The sequence below is a fragment of the Amblyomma americanum genome, chromosome 10 (genome assembly GCF_052857255.1).
Source record: "Amblyomma americanum isolate KBUSLIRL-KWMA chromosome 10, ASM5285725v1, whole genome shotgun sequence".
NCBI lineage: Eukaryota > Metazoa > Arthropoda > Arachnida > Ixodida > Ixodidae > Amblyomma > Amblyomma americanum.
Genome location: NC_135506.1, coordinates 35,536,334 through 35,552,426, shown reverse-complemented (window position 1 = coordinate 35,552,426; position 16,093 = coordinate 35,536,334).

Below are 16,093 nucleotides of genomic sequence, written 5' to 3'. Positions count from 1 at the left end.
AAACGAGCCACGCATCCTCTGAACTTAATTATGTGCGCAACCATATGTGCATACTTATTATCTTTTAATTGACTTAAATTTCGGGCATGTTCCCCCAATCGTTCATTGATGCAACAGCCAGTTTCGCCTACATAAATCTTTCCACACGTGACGGGAATGGCATAGATCACGCCTGTTGAGCACTTGACAAACGGTGTGTCATGTCGAATCTGGCATCCTCTTTTCTTGGAGCCACAAATGTGTGGGCACAACTTTCCCAGCTTGTTGGGTGCCGAAAATACAACAGACACCCCATGCCTGTTGGCCACTTTCTTGATATTGTGCGAAGTCTTGTGCAGGTATGGCAAAACCACAGGCTTATCAGCCTTCCGACGGTCATCATTCAGTCTTCTTGTACCAGTCTTCAATTTCTGAAGCAGGGTTTCAGCAACAGCAATCAAGACCGAAGGGGGGAAACCTGCCGCCAAAAGTCGGCTAATCTGATTCTGAAAACTTGATTGCATCTGATGCGGGCACGATTTTTTGAGACAGGATTCCAAACAGTGCGAAGCAATGGCTCTTTTAACAGTCTTCGAGTGTACCGAATCATAAGGCAGCAAATCCTTTTTTGCACGAGGGTAATAGGCCCAGCAGACGTGTCTTTCAGAGAACGTTAGTTTCAGATCTAAAAACTGTAAAACAGCTGCGTAAGGTAGTTCATGGGTGAATTTTAGCCAGAGTCCATGTTTGTTAAAAGCGTCTATAACTTCGCCAACTGTAGAGGGGTAGGCGAAGGTCGTCTGCTTTTTTAAAAGCACTAAAAAATCGTCAACGTATCTAAAAAGCTTTAAAACCACCCCCCTCCCATTAAGATACCTATCTAACTGCTGATCTACTTTTGCTCAAAATATATCGCACAAAATTGGAGCCACGCATGACCGAATACAAATTCCATTGCGCTGCAAAAAAGGCAGGTTGTCGAAGACGATAAAAGTAGATCTCAAGTAAAACTGCAATAAAGAGAAGAAATTCTCTACAGACACACCTGATGAGTTCTGAAAAGACACGTCGCCGTTTTCTTCAATGCATTCTTTCACAGCCAACACAAGCTGATCTTGAGGGAACGAATAAAACAGGTCTTGCACTCTTGCACATCTGCAGAGAACCCAAACCCAGTATCATCTGTGCTGGCGAGAAAATGTGTAACATCAGCAGATTTTTCCGTGAGGAAAGGGTCATTCAAGACGAGCAATTTTAGTTGCTTTTGCAAAAACTGGCTAACGTTTCTCTGCCACGATCCTTCCTCGCTAAGAATTGTACGAAAAGGGATTTCTGGCTTATGCGTCTTAGCAGTAAAGAAAGCATTTAGGCTGTTTCCTCTGCTATTCAGTATATCCCTGGCAAGTGAGCCAAGATTTAAATCCTTACAGAAGTTAACAAACTTCGCCTTCACTCTAACGGCACTTTTTTGACAGGAACAAAGTTCTTATTTATGTCAATTAAAAGATAAATTGGTTAATTTATTAACCAATGAGTCGAGATTTCTCTTATCACGAGCACCTGCCTGGGTCATACCCTAGGAGGTGAGGAGGAAATCACCGTCCAAACACACGATGTATTGCCTTTTGCAGATTTACTGGCACAGTTTATTTCGACAACATGTCATCGTAATCGTTCTTCTGTGTTATCAGGATTTGGGGACTTCTTGCGCGAGAGGCAGTATTTTTGAGAGAGGTAAATTGGCGGCACACGGTGAATACCTTCTCGTAAAAAAGCAACGATACTATTTATTTGTTTTTTCAGGACGTGGAAACAACACCACTGCATAGGAACCCACTTGAGGTGGCCTTTGTCATGACCTGCTTACAGACACCAGAGAGCGAGCCAGAGCCAACCCATCATGTGTCCGGATGAATGACGTAGCGCCATAGGACTCGGCCTTGATGGCTACACTGGCGGTTTAACGTGTTTTTGCCAATAAGTGTCGTCCAAGAGTTCCCTGTGGTGATGCTTGAGCTGTTCTTCATGCCTGACACCAGTCTCCTACAAGCTACCACAGAGTCCACAACAAGCGCCAGAAGCAGAAGCCTAGTGATCCTCGCCAGCAGCGCTGACGCCGCAACAGAACAAAGCGACAACAATCCATGCAGACCGTACAATCGAATGCAATAACCAATCCAATCGATTGCGCAAGAATCACAGTTCACAAACACAACACACAGCGCAAATTCGACCTCGACAGGAATGAACAACGAAGCAGACGGACACCCGGGAAGATGCACCACCCGCTAAGAAGGCTGTCTGCAGCGTATTTGCTAAGCACTACGAGGGGAATAATAGCGGGATCTTTGGGAAAATTGTTCAGCAATGGTGGCCGTAGCAGCGACATGTGCGACTAGTTGACAACCACACATACGGAATACATTATCTACAATCCCAGGTGTCAGCGCCAAGACTAACTGCCAAGAGGACATCACGTGACTGAAACAGCGTGTACGGCTAAAGATCGTACTAAGACTACTGGTGACTCAAGCAGAACGGCAGAAGCTGTAGGCACAACCACCGGCCACTCACAGGTCACTGCGCAAAGGTAGCAACGTGAAGGAGGTGTCGTGCACCGAGTGGCAATTGTGGTCGTCGGGGCAACGTCAAGAGCTTCTTCGCACCACCAGATTCCACCGACACGGTGAGTTCATTTTTAACCCCTTATTTTGTGATGCAAGCTGAAAACTTACTTAGCACTTCAAAAAGAGAGCCTCAGTTCACGCCTTTGGATGAAGGATTCAGGAAGTAAGCTGTAACGCGAAGACTAGCAAACACAACACTTTGGCGTTACTCTGCATATACGGAATATTTTCTGAACCTAGCCACTGAGTGTAATTGTTAATGTCCTCTTTAATTTCTTATATACAGCATCATGAACATTGTGCAAGCAAAGGAAGAGGCAGTTTGTTTTTCAAGAAAGTTTCGCGTCTGTAATACATGCAGCAAAAAGGCACAGAAATGTGAGGGAGAGTGGGTTTCACGACATGGTAACGAAAGGGGCTGACTTACGCCATTTTGCGATAATTCGTTCGGTGGTGTGTTTGTCATGGGAAGAATCGATACAGGCATATAAAGTACAATGAAATCAAATGCTTGCCACAAGGTGGCCCGAATAGATCTAAATACTTGAGAAAATGAATTACCTGTAAACTAAATTATTTGAAAATTGGGTAACTCTGCTTGCTTGATTCAGTGTGCAACGATTCATGCCCTGGTCTCGGAAGTAATGTAGGCCTATTAATGTAGTAATGTAGATTTAGTGATGTACATTTCAATTTTTGGTTGAACTGTTTCGTAGTTACCACGAAAATAGCACGACAAGCTTAGACGAGCACCGCGGCACAAGCTGTACTCTCGGGTACTCAAGGCGGGCCCGTCTACATCTCTGTGCTCATAGATTGCGCTGTCAGGAAGAGGGAAATTGGCGCTACTGGACTGACACGAACTGTAGTGAAAGAGATTGACGGTGCTTTTTTTTTTGGTAGGCCATGAAGCCACTACCATACCTGAGCAACGCACTCATGGTGACTGAAACGAGACATGGCATTCGCTTCACGTACACGGACGACTCGACCCTGGCGTCCACAGCGGCACTTTTCGTGTTCTTCGTGCTGGCAGCAGTTCGTCTTCAAAACCGACTCTGTCGCGGCGCTCCTGCCGTTCCTCATGCCGGCAGCCTCAGTAGCGCGACTGCACATCAAGGCACATCACCAGAAGCACTAAAACCCTCAATGCCTCGCCAACACTGCAAGACAGGCAGCAGAACTATAGACAGACACAGCGGCGTTGGATGGTACGCAAAATACTCCGCAGCACCTTGACGGCAGTACTCTGGGCAATGTGGCTGCATCCTCCCCGCGCAGCATGGGATTCCACTGGACAATTTCCCATTCGGCACGGTGAGTTGACACGCTGCCCGCTGATTTCTGAAGCGCGAGCTGAAAGGTTATAGCAATTTTCGGAATGACAGTGCAGTTTGCTCGGAGGGGCGTCATGAAGTCAATTCGAAGACCATCAACGCCACTGTTCATCCTTAAACATTAACACTCGGTCAGCCCATCTGCGTTGTATCCTTCGTAATTGGCCTTCATAATGAGGGATGACGCAGTCTGTGGATTTTGAAACGAGGTAAATGTTAATTCAGGATCGTTTTTGTTAATGAAAGGAACCTTTTGAGGCCCCTTGGGATGTTTAGTAGTAACATGACGATCAGCCCTTTTTCCGCAGTTACTGATGCGTAGAGAGTTGAGGTTGCTGCAAGTTACAGGTGGGATTAGCCTTGCGGATTCTGCTGTCAATTGCTCCACCGTAGCGACTCTTAGAAGAAGCTCAAGGGCCATTTATTTCTAAATAGATGCTGATTTTTCAGCTTACGTTGCATACAGGTTGGGGATTTCCCACCTGTTCTAGATAGAAGATTCTCTGCCCTTACTCCTGTGCGCCCTTCCCCACAGGAGTACTTTGTGCATTGGCAGAAAAAGTGTATGCTTCATGTTGCGCATCGCATTTTGCGAGAAAGGGAAAGGAAAAAGCTATTAGTTATATTTGAATATCGCCGTAATGCGCTTGGCTGATGCTCTCTGCTGTGCTTTCCTTAGACATAAGAGTGCCTTGGCATACTAACCTTGCGGCGAACGCCTACATAGTATGAATGCTGTTTATGTTTTACCCGTTAGATGTCCGATGGTTGGCTACTGTGATTGATTGGCTAGGTGCCTCAAAGAGAATTTACTCCTAGTAGGTTGTTTAACTGATGAAATTTTCGTCTCACTTAATGCTACTTAGTGTTAGGGCGAGGAACTCATGCTCACGCAGTCATACAGAACGCCGTGAATGTGTACGAAACTGATTTTTTTTTACAGGCTAGCGTGTACAAAGCACTCACGAGCGGCCCGCTGGCGTTGAAGTCTGCTGTGGTCATCGTGCGCCGGTACTGATGGGCGCCTGTCCACCGCGAACGTTTCTTCAGACGTCGAGGTAGAAGATAATCCCAGCATCACCACGACATTTCACCCCGCGTAAGCAGACTTTCCCTCGGTGCTTATAGTGGCATTCCTTCTGTTCTTTATGCTGACGGACATGTTGTGCGTCTTTCGGACAATTCGTGTGGCGGCGCTGCTGATCTTCCTCATGCTGGCGCCGTGTAGTAATGCGGACACCTCACACTCCCCGCACGCACAAGGAAAGCAGCAGCAAGGCGCACAGCACCAAAAAATCTTCTTCGACACAGTCACTTTACAAAATGACTACAACAAGCAGCACATAACCATAAGCACAAGGCCAACAGATAATTCTTCCAGCGCCATCAAATGCGCGAACCAGTCACAAAAATCACCTATAGCTATGATCATGAAGAGCAGCGTTTCACGAGCGACAGTCACAAAAACATGCCTTCACCAAAGCCCCATACGCAACCAGCACCGTGAGAGACAACAGTGTTAACACCAGGGACGTTTACACTCGATACACCTGTCAGCAAAATCACCACTGCATGTAACACCGCATTCAGTCGGAACTGCCCAATTCGACAGCCCTCCAGCTGCATACCGCGCCAGTACATCACCGCCATTGAGGAATCACATGAAACGACTACACCACCGTTACAAGAACTGCATCTAACTCGGCGCAGAACGAAGACACGTGACACGCAAAGTATGTACTTTGAGCGCAGCCAGGCCGACGAAGAAAACGTTGTGCACGGTGGACAGACTTCGCTGTGGCCTTGTCCATTCGTCACCACGGCGTGAGATTACGGAAGACCAAGATAGCGACGTGCAACTGGTGAGCTCCAGTGCTTTCTTGCTTACTAGCCAATTGCGAGCTGACAGTTTATGTACTAAAATGCAGCTTTCGAGCTGCTTAAAAAGATTAACCCCAGAAAGCGGTCTGCGTGAGGCGACTGTAGTCGGGGAGAGACAGGTTCATCAGCTGCTGACAGGGAGAAAGATTCCTCTATATGAATTTTTTTCATGGTCGCATGCATATACCACAATAAGGGTTATTAGAAATGAAGAGGCTAATTGAAACTGTGAAGGTATAGCTGCGCTGTAAATTATATAGATGTAAGCCTTTCATCTGAGGTCAATTCACTGTCAGGTTAACCACTAATAGTAAAGAATATTAAAAAATTGTGATCTTGAGGCGCAACAGGAAGTCACTGTACTTCGTTAACTCTCCTTAACCTCCATAGCTTATGTAGCTTAGGGGTTAGTGAAGAAATTTAAGTAGAACTTGACATGATTCAGCGCTATTATTCACTGCGCGAGGAGAAAGGGGCCGTACGTTTGAGAAAGTCTTATGGAAGAGCACTGAGCTAACAGGTTAATTTTTCGAGAGCTGACATTACTGCACTGAAAACTCTCATGATTATTCTCTGTGAAAAATTGTTTCTCTGGATCTTTATGGCCGTGTTTACTTTTGTCTTCCGCCAGCAAAAAACGCATTTATCGGCGAGAAAACTGTATTTCTCCTTGCCGCCAGTCGATTAGTAGTGGACGTCCTTACCAAGAAGGAATGGTTGCCAATATCTCGAAGCGAATGGTGCGAGAAAATCAATGTCGACGCTCGCAGCTTAAATGCGAAATCAGCCGGTGGTGACATCACTTGCATTTCGTTTTTTCGGATTCTTTATTTTTAAGTTTTTAAAAAGTAGTCTCTTATTACAATGCTGTACCCTACTGATAGAGGTCGTCTTATTCTTGTTCTCAGTGTCAATCATTCTGTGGCATTCCGACCTTTGTGGTCCGGTGATTTCCGACAACTGCACTTGCTGCAAAGCGGGTTTTATGTCGCAACAGCCCGCCATGTTCAGCCTGGTGCTGAACATGGATTTGACTCCCAGGGATTTTGAGAATGCTACGCATTTCAACCAAAAACTTCAATTATTATTGGGAGATTCCATCGTGCTCATTTGGAGCAATCTTTGAAGATTTGGGACGCATTAATTGCTGAAAAATGTACAGTATGTCTGATGCTCTAGTAAGCATTGCTTATGGTTTAGGTTTCCGAGATTTAAGCCTTTCATCTGAGGTCGATTCACTGAGTAGTAGGCTGTAAATGGATAGATACCAAAAACTAATGACTACAAGCATGTTCTAGCGGGGTAGCAACTGTCGACCACCTGTCCAACTAGAACCAGCGCTACCGCTTTTTCCCCTGTCACCAAATTACCACGTAGGTTTCAATTTAGCGATCTGTAGTACAGAGTAGCTGTTACTAGGTAAGAGCGGAGAGTAAACATTTCTCCAACCTCTGTTGATGCCGAATGAATCTTGATGCCGGAGGTAACTTGAGAGGCTTGCCATTTCAGATTAACTTCCAAGTCACACTGCATTACAGGACACTCCACAGCGGAGCTTGTCACGTAGCTTCGAATGTAGAGGGCTGGACAGCCGCCACCGCAGATCAAATGGCAGAGTGCGTACGCGACCTGTAATTGGATTGGATACCATCTGCTGCAAATTTATATTTCACGAGTTATCTGTTAGCTTAAATAAATTCTGCATAATTTTCCTATCAAACAAAATAAAACTTCCTTCATTTGTCAGAAAGATGGTTCTCTTCAGGGATAAGAAGGTGTACTGCTGCTACCTGTTTTTCTGATACTGTTTGAAACGTTGCGCTGGAGATAATAGATGTTCGGTGCGTGGAAAGTTTATTTGAATGGTAAACCTATCACACGGGTGCTCTAAACTTGGGAGCCCTAATTAAACAATATTGTGAGATAAAAGGCGTGCCGTATTGTGGGACACCGGGTTAGTTTGGAAGTCCTGGGTGTTTGTCAACGAAAAATGACATCCGGCAGCCCCCGCCACCTTTGCATATCGCCTGCACGCAGCGGTGCCGCTGCAGATGGACTTGGGCTCTTCAGACGAAATAAAACCACTAAGCCACAGCTGCGGACCGCAGAAGTGTTTTGTGAGCATTATAAATGACGTGAAAGTTGGATACGGAGCAGTAGTGGAGCACATTATTTTTTGTTCATATACTTGATATAAGCTTCCCTAGAAAGTACGAGCCCTTATCCGAGTTAATAAGCCTCGTTCACAGCGCAAGGCAGTAGAGGCAGTGGGTCGAAGTGCATTCTTCTCGCAGCCTGAAATCAGCATTGTGACATTTAATATTGGAAGATTACGATGAGTGGCACTTCTGTGCACGTTATTGCAGATTATTGTGCAAGATATCGCTTCTTTGCAGGACCAAGACCAGCCACTTGATACCTCGCAAAGCGGCCATGCTGCCTATTCCTGGAGACCAGAGTCCTGGCAGGGACTTTCGCGCGTTTCGTTCCGCGGCTGAGTCGCCAGCTCTACAAACTTCTGCCATTCTGGAGCAGCGTGCTTCAAAGCGGCGCTTCTTCTATTCCTCATGTAGAGGGCAATCATCGAGCGCCCGGTGCGAAGCTCATCGGCATCAATACAGTTCTTCTTGAGAGCGTCGGCTGCACCGCATGAAACACATGGCCCTAACCAAAACAAGCACAACTGGTGACAGGGCAGTAGCATGGAAACGTCCAGTAAAATCACAAATCACACCAGGGTGACAGGGCAGTAGCATGGAAACGTCCAGTAAAATCACAAATCACACCAGGGCGACCACAACACGAAAGCAGCGGGACACTACCACAACGGGGCACTACCGCAGGCAGCCCGGTGCATGCATCCAGGATGGCACACGGCAAGCCGAAGCGAGACATTGCAGATGACGTGGAACGGAAGTGGTAAACGAAGCAGTGCCAAGATGGGTTGGCTCCCGCCATGACTCAATACCGGTGAGCATAGTGCGGGTTCAACGTTATTGCAGAGGCGGGAAGTAGAAAATAGTGACTTTGTCGGCAAACGTTACGGTGAGGGTCGCTTTACGCGCTTGCAATCAGTCGCTGTAATTGAACTGCACTCGCGGGACGTGATAGCGAAGAAATTTTATATGGGGGGATGCAGGGAAAGGTAGGTTTCGTGATGGATATTATTCATGGAGGGGATTGCTTGTGCAGCCTGCCGAGGCTTGGTATGCATCCTCGGAAACCTTAACCTCTCTAAAGAGCAATGCCATCGCGCCCCCAATCCTCACAAGCTTTGGAGCGCTATATATGCTAGGGAGCCCCGCTAAACAGCTTAGAAGCAAACCCTTTTGTCTGTATACTTTTGAGGGGTGCTATACATACTACAGAGAATGGTTAGGTCGAGAAGCTCTCGATTTTCAGCGCTGCTATTTCATGGATGCCTGTTAAGCTCAGATCAATTTCAAGTCTCAGGAGTCGCGGTGGCTCAGTGGTTATGGCGCTCGGTTTCTGACTAAAGACGCAGGTTCGACAACTGCCGCAGCGGTCGCATTTCGATGGAGGCGGAATATTGAGTCTCGTATACTGTGCGACGTCAGTGCGCGTTAAAGAACCCCGGGTGGTCAGAATATTCCCGAGCCCTCCACTACGGCGTCCCACATAGCCTGACGTGCTTTGAAACTTTATATTCCATGAAATCAAACAAAAACCCATTTCACTTCTACTGGTTTTATAATGACAAAGGGAGTATCAGCGGCCCATTCAGTGCTAATACAGTGTTATTTCACTTTTATCGTAGTTTTTTTTCGGAATGGGAGCACATTAGTTCTGTCACGCTGCATATTCATTTTTGTGAACATCATATGCTAAGGAGTTTATTACACTTGACTGTAGAGGCAGCGCTATATGACTAGAATGCTTTTGACTGGTTTCTCTGTTAGAGAGTGGTGTCGAGGCTCTTCCGCTAGGGTTGGTTAATGGGTTGGTTGGTTCCTTTTTACAGGTTCTTGACTGATGCATTTGTGCTCCTTTCAACTTGGCCTAAAGAAGAGGTTATATTTTAGGTAACTAATATCTACAAAAAAATAATGCGTTCTGCATGGAATCAACTAGTGCAGTAAACAAACTTGTTGCTGCGTACAACTCCTGACTGTATGCCAAATGTTCAGTATGGTCTTGCTCAGCATGCTGAGCATTTTCTACATAAGCTTTGTGTCACGATTCCTTTCTTGAACTTCTTTAAGGAAGTAACTTGGCTCGTTCACAAAAGCGGTATTCAGATCGAGAGAGCAGCGGTCACAGTGGTGAAATTGCGATGAGCACAGCCGCTTCGCACTGCTTAATCATAATGTTGAAACAGGAGCGCGAAAATGCAGTTGCTGCTTTACAGCATAAGTAAGCATTTTTATTCCTTGCAGCACGGACGCACTTATGCTCCAGTGACATGATTGCAAGAAAGCGATTGACCACGCTGATCACAATAATTCTGGCTATGCCTAATCTCATTGCATTCGTTCATGGCTCAGATAACTGAGGCCATGAAAACTGCTGAAATATTCATTTCTGAACATGCAGGACAAGTTTCTGATGAAACATCCCACTGAAAATATTAGCTAGAAGGTTATAATATTTATCCTTTCTTAGCAAACATACCACGCGAATTTAAAATATATTGATAACTGCGTTGAAATAACAGTATTAAAACCTATTGATAACCTCTTGATAACTGATTCTCTCTTCCTGTAACCTACATATCTGAATGCGGACCTTCATTATATCGGTGAGCATATTTTGGCGCTCTCATACGTTTACCTGGCTTCTGTGTTAAGTGTGCCCATCTACAACCAAGAGATTAATTTCCCATGAGCGCTATGTGGCATTCAACGTCCCGTAGGTGGACGCATGCTATTAGGCTGACTGAAGGGATGAACTCCTAATTTCAACTATGCTGAGTTTGTTGACGCCCAGTGACGCATATAGCATAGCACAAAGGCGCGTTTTGAGCTCTACCTCCACCAAAGCACGTCTGCTGCTGCTGGGAGTGAATCCCACTACTTTGGGCGGGAAGCACACCCAGGCAGCAAGAGCATCGGCCCATTGTTGGAAATATATTGGCAGAGACCGGTCCTACAGAGGACCAGGCTTTGGCGATATATTACCGATGTTAGGCCGATGCCCTGTGCTGCTAGGGCAGTGGCGCCTGGTCAACATAAAGCGTACTGAAATGGGGCGGCGCTTCGTTTTTGCAGCTCTATAGATCACCTGTGGTGAGGCCTGCAGACTCAGCTGCGGACGGACCTTTGCCAAGCCGTCCGTGTCTATTTCTTGACATCTCCAGAGTGCCAAGGGACTGATGGTCGGTGGACTTATCGGCACTTCTGTTCTTCCTGTTGGCGGCTGTCCGCGCCCCTGGCCGTTCCCCCAAGGCGGCACTGGTGCTGTTCCTCATGCCATTGGTGGCCTCCAGCCTTGCTGCCTGCACCGACACTCACAGCAAGCACGGACATCTGAGAAACTGACCCAACAGCTGACAACGCATAATACACACAGTGTTCATATACAGTGTCCACAACAATACAAGCAGTACAAATGCAGAAACAGCCAAGCCAAAGAGGAAGTGCATCAGAGGAAATTAAGGGACAGGTTTCATCGAATCAGTATCCACAACCACGTTAAACTTCACCCTGGGACACAACGGCGACCACAGCAAACAGCTACAAGTACAGGCTGCGCAAACACCGACACAATCGCACCACCTGATGTTAAACATAATAGCACCAGAAAGATTGTAAAGACAGCAAAGACAGCATTAGGGATGCCCACGGAACCCTATTGCGCCGACACAAAAGTTCACAAACCTATTTTAAATGTAGGCAAGGATTTCCACCAAAAAAGCAATCCTGCAAAGTTACACATTCCACACTGCGAATGTGACACATACTACACAGTGTACTTAACGTTTCAGAGCTCAACCGCTGGAGTTAAAGTAGTTGAGTGGACTGTGCTCAGTTACTCATATCCTTACCAAGAGAAACGCATCGTAAGACTCACTTCGCAATATTTTACAGATCATCCTAACCTTTTTCGTTTATCACACAGTACATAATCTTGCCAGGATTAGTGCATCAGTAGCAGTGGGACCTTAAAGAGCATATAGCGCTTTTTTTCGCGGTTTCTTGCTGACAGGCTACCTTGCCACAGACAAGAGGGCTCCGTAGCCATGCACGGTGGGAGGAAACTCCCCGTCCGCTTGCTCTTGGCAAGGCCTTGCAATTTGCTTGTTTACCTGCTGTTTGTTTAAAACTTGCATATAGTTAGCCATGTAGGAATGCTTTAGTTCTATATTTTCTGTGTTCTGGGATTTTTATATTATAATACGTAGTATATGTGATAATTTCATTCTATTTCATGTAATACGCCAAGAGCAACCAGACCTAATGAAACATCGTTTTGGCGCTCTTTGGCCTAAGTCTCTTTTGCACAATAAAACCAGAGCTAGCACAATATGACTTCTCAGCTAGAACTAGAGCGGGAGCCTCAACGATCGACATGGAAGGACTCATAAAAAATCATTAAAACTATGCTGTGCATGGCGACCACTAGGATGATCAACCCATCGAATCGACAACCTCATCACCACGAGCATCTTTATCCCATAGGCTCAAGGCTGAAGTGTAGCAATGTCATGCGGCATGGGAGCCAACCCGAGAACAGTGAGCACGCAGAAGGTTGTGTACATCAACCTTTTAATGAACAGCTAAAGGTGTCTGCTCAGAGATCCAATGGGTGCAGCGTTAGTTCGGCAGATACATTGCACCAAGATCCAAAAGACCCTCCCTAGGCTCCCACAGCGGGGATCATATTATTCTTCTTGCTAGTTGCTATTAATGCCATGGTGCGGCGCTGATGCTATTCCTCATGTTCGTGGCATCCAACATACTCCCCGCCCCCCACCCCTTACACCTTACACGCACCCAAACTTCGGAGAGAAGTATGTTAGACGTGAGATACCAAAGCCATGACACTTCACATATTAATGAACACAGAGCAGCTCCAAAGCAAACAGACAACAGCTTCAAACTAAAGCTTTATTGGTATGAGGAGAGCTAAAAATTGGACCACGTAGTGATGCGAAGCAATGGCACCTCAGTACAGACACGAGTAACGTTATACAGAAAACTATACAAACGGCAGGAATACATTCAAAACATGAAGGCTACAGGAAGAGAAGCATCACGAACGCCACTGCTGCCCATTTTAAGTCACCGCAGGGAACAACCTTTATACTGAGGTCCTAAAACGCCTAGCTCACAAAACGACCAAAGGCTATGCAAGCTGCACACGTTTATTAACGATCGAAGCTACAGACACAGGCACCACAAAGACCAGTGCTACGATTACGCTACTGGAGGGCAGAACCATTGACACGAAGAAAAAGTTGTGCGCACTGCGGAATGCAACTCTCCTGGTGGCATCAAGGGTCCGCATCTTGAGATCCCACCGGAAAAGAGGGAACGGTGAGTACAAACTCAGCCACATGCACCTCTCAGCCATGACTGCTGACTAGGCCGGCGGGCTAATCCCGGTTTTCAGACGCGTTTCGTGTCATTGGAAGTGGCGCCTGTGATTGTGTGGAGAGCTCCACTACAAATGCGTCACAGTAATGACGTAATTGTACCAATTTTTTTACGGTCGGTTTGAATGTGTAAGGGCGTCAGGACACTAATTTGAGCTTTTTTTTTGCCGCGCAGCCACCTTTCCACAGCAGTGTTCCCCGATGAATAATCAAACCCGTATTTCTTTGTTTGATGTCAGGTCGAAGCAGTATGAGAAACAATGCTTCAGTCTTAGCAGCGTACGTTAAGACGTTAACTCGTGGTAAAATCTACGCGACCTAAGGACAATTCAGGTCGGCAGATTCGGCAGCAAGTACATGTGTCAAATGGCATCATTCGTAATCAACTTTTGGAAAACCCAGATGGCCTCCAGCAGTGCGCAATGCGGAATTATTGCTGCCAACAAGCAGATAAATCATTTTTTTGCAATTTCCTAAATGTAATCGTTGAACGTCAATTCCCTGCAGGTTATCAGACCAAAGTGCTTTCGCCTCCTGAGCTCCCGGACCTCTGCTTGGATTTGTGTGTGCAACAAGCCGGCCGAGGTTCTCTGGCTATCACATATGACATATGGACCAGTTACACAAACTGTGGTCTCTTCTGTGTGTTCCCTCCACGTGGGCTCTCCTCTGCGAGCTATCGGGCACTGCTTCTGTTTCTCATGCCGGCGGAAGTGACCGACATTCCCGCCTCAAGGTCATCCGCACTTCTGCTGTACGCCTGCTCTGCTAGAAGGCGGCCGCCGTGAGACAGACTTTTCCAGAAGGCAGGAACTGCAGATACAAAGAGGCACACACGGACGCGACGACCATCGCAGCGACAACCACAACTTCACAGACGGCAGCTGCAGTTAGCATCATCATGGACAAAAGCAAAGACAAGCCACACAGACATGACGTCACCCCCACAACAGACACGCTCATCGACTGGTGGTAAATGAAGTACAATACTGCATAACATCTGCACAACATCAAAAATCGAGTCAGCTCGCTGAAGACAACTGCTGTGATGCAAGTGCAGTTACGTGAACAAGCCCAGCCGGGAGCTCCATAGCTGGTGGTAGTAAGAGTACTGCGCCATCGAAGACTACATGCGGGAAGCAAGGACGGGCACGAGCGTTGAGTCCCGGCAAACGATGTCCAGGGCACGATATAGCCGTCACTGTGAGCAAGACTTCGTCTTCATGGCTGCGGCTTTGACAGCGGTGCCATTAGAGGCAGCTCCTTACGGATGTCGTCGGGAGTTCAGCAACCGTGAGTTTTTGCTTATTTTCTTAAACGTATAAAGCAGAAGGAACAAATTCTGTGAGTTCAGGAGCTGCGAGACCACTAAGAAAAAAAAATCTTTATAACCGCAGTTGCCACATATATCGCAATGTAGGCGCAGCTGTCACGAACTAAGGCCTACGTACCGATTGAAATATTTTGAAGTGACTCAAATCGTATGATTCCGCATTTACAGTGCAGGCGCATCTGTAGTGGTGGCTATAGCTACAGCAGTCGAACGTTAAAAACGTCGTTAAATTCATTCACCAGTAATTGCGTTTTTTCTGAAGGAGCACCATAAAATTAATGTGGATTATCTCAACTAATCCAGGATGTACAGAGTGAAAGCTGTCAGCGTTCGTTGTGCTCATTGGCGTTGGCGTTGACAACGTTCTGGTCTTGCATGATTTTGAGGAAAGAAAGGGCGCATAGCTGACTCTGTGTCAGTGGATGGCTCAATCGCGCTTTGAGGTACATATGTGGCGGCGGTGAGAGAAGAGAGATGTAGGTTGCAGCATTATCGCTGACAGCATTGTGGCAGAAAGCGTTGTGTGTGAACGCTGCCGCAGTAGGCCGCAGCGTTCATTAGGTGACCAAACTCTCGCGATCAGCCTTTAACTGCCACCTTCCAGGATGGAAGGGTGCGCGCGCTGCCTGTCTGGTGTGCGGAACGCAAAGCAGGTTTTGGTCGTTGAACACCAACGCTACCTACATGAAAGCGTGCTTGAGGTGTGTACTGACCCAGGGAGCAAAGTTGTGCGCCTTTCCTTTCGGGAAAATGAGCTGCATCTACAGCGTTGTCAAAGCCAATGAACCCAAAGAACGCCGGCGCCTCATACTCCCGGTCGAGATTGTGTCCGTCCATTACATCGTCAACCGGAAGTCATGAGAACGGAAGTGACGTCATACCCACACTTTGGCCTTGTTCGATTTGCACCAATATCGATGTCCAGCCTAATTGAACTATGGCAAACGCCATGGTGACCTCCAAATTTGGCCTGGGTCACCCCAAGATTTGACCTTGGCTGATTGGCACAAATGTCGATCTCGAGCCTAAGTAGGCTATAGCGAACACCATGGTGACCCCCAAATTTGGCCTGGATCAACCCCAAATTTTGACCTTGTTCGATTTGCACCAAAATCGATGTCCAGCCTAATTAGACTACGACGAACACCATGGTGACCCCAAAATTTGGGCCGGGTCACCCCCTAAATTGGACCTCGGCTGATTTGCTCCAAAATCGATGTCCATGGTGACCGCCAAATTTGGGCCACGGTCTACCCCGACATTTGACCTTGGCTGATCTGCACGAAAATCGATATCCAGCTTAATTCGACTACGGCGAAACACCAACCCTAAATTTGGCCCAGGTCACCCTCAAGTTAGCCCACCCATCTCGACTTTCGCC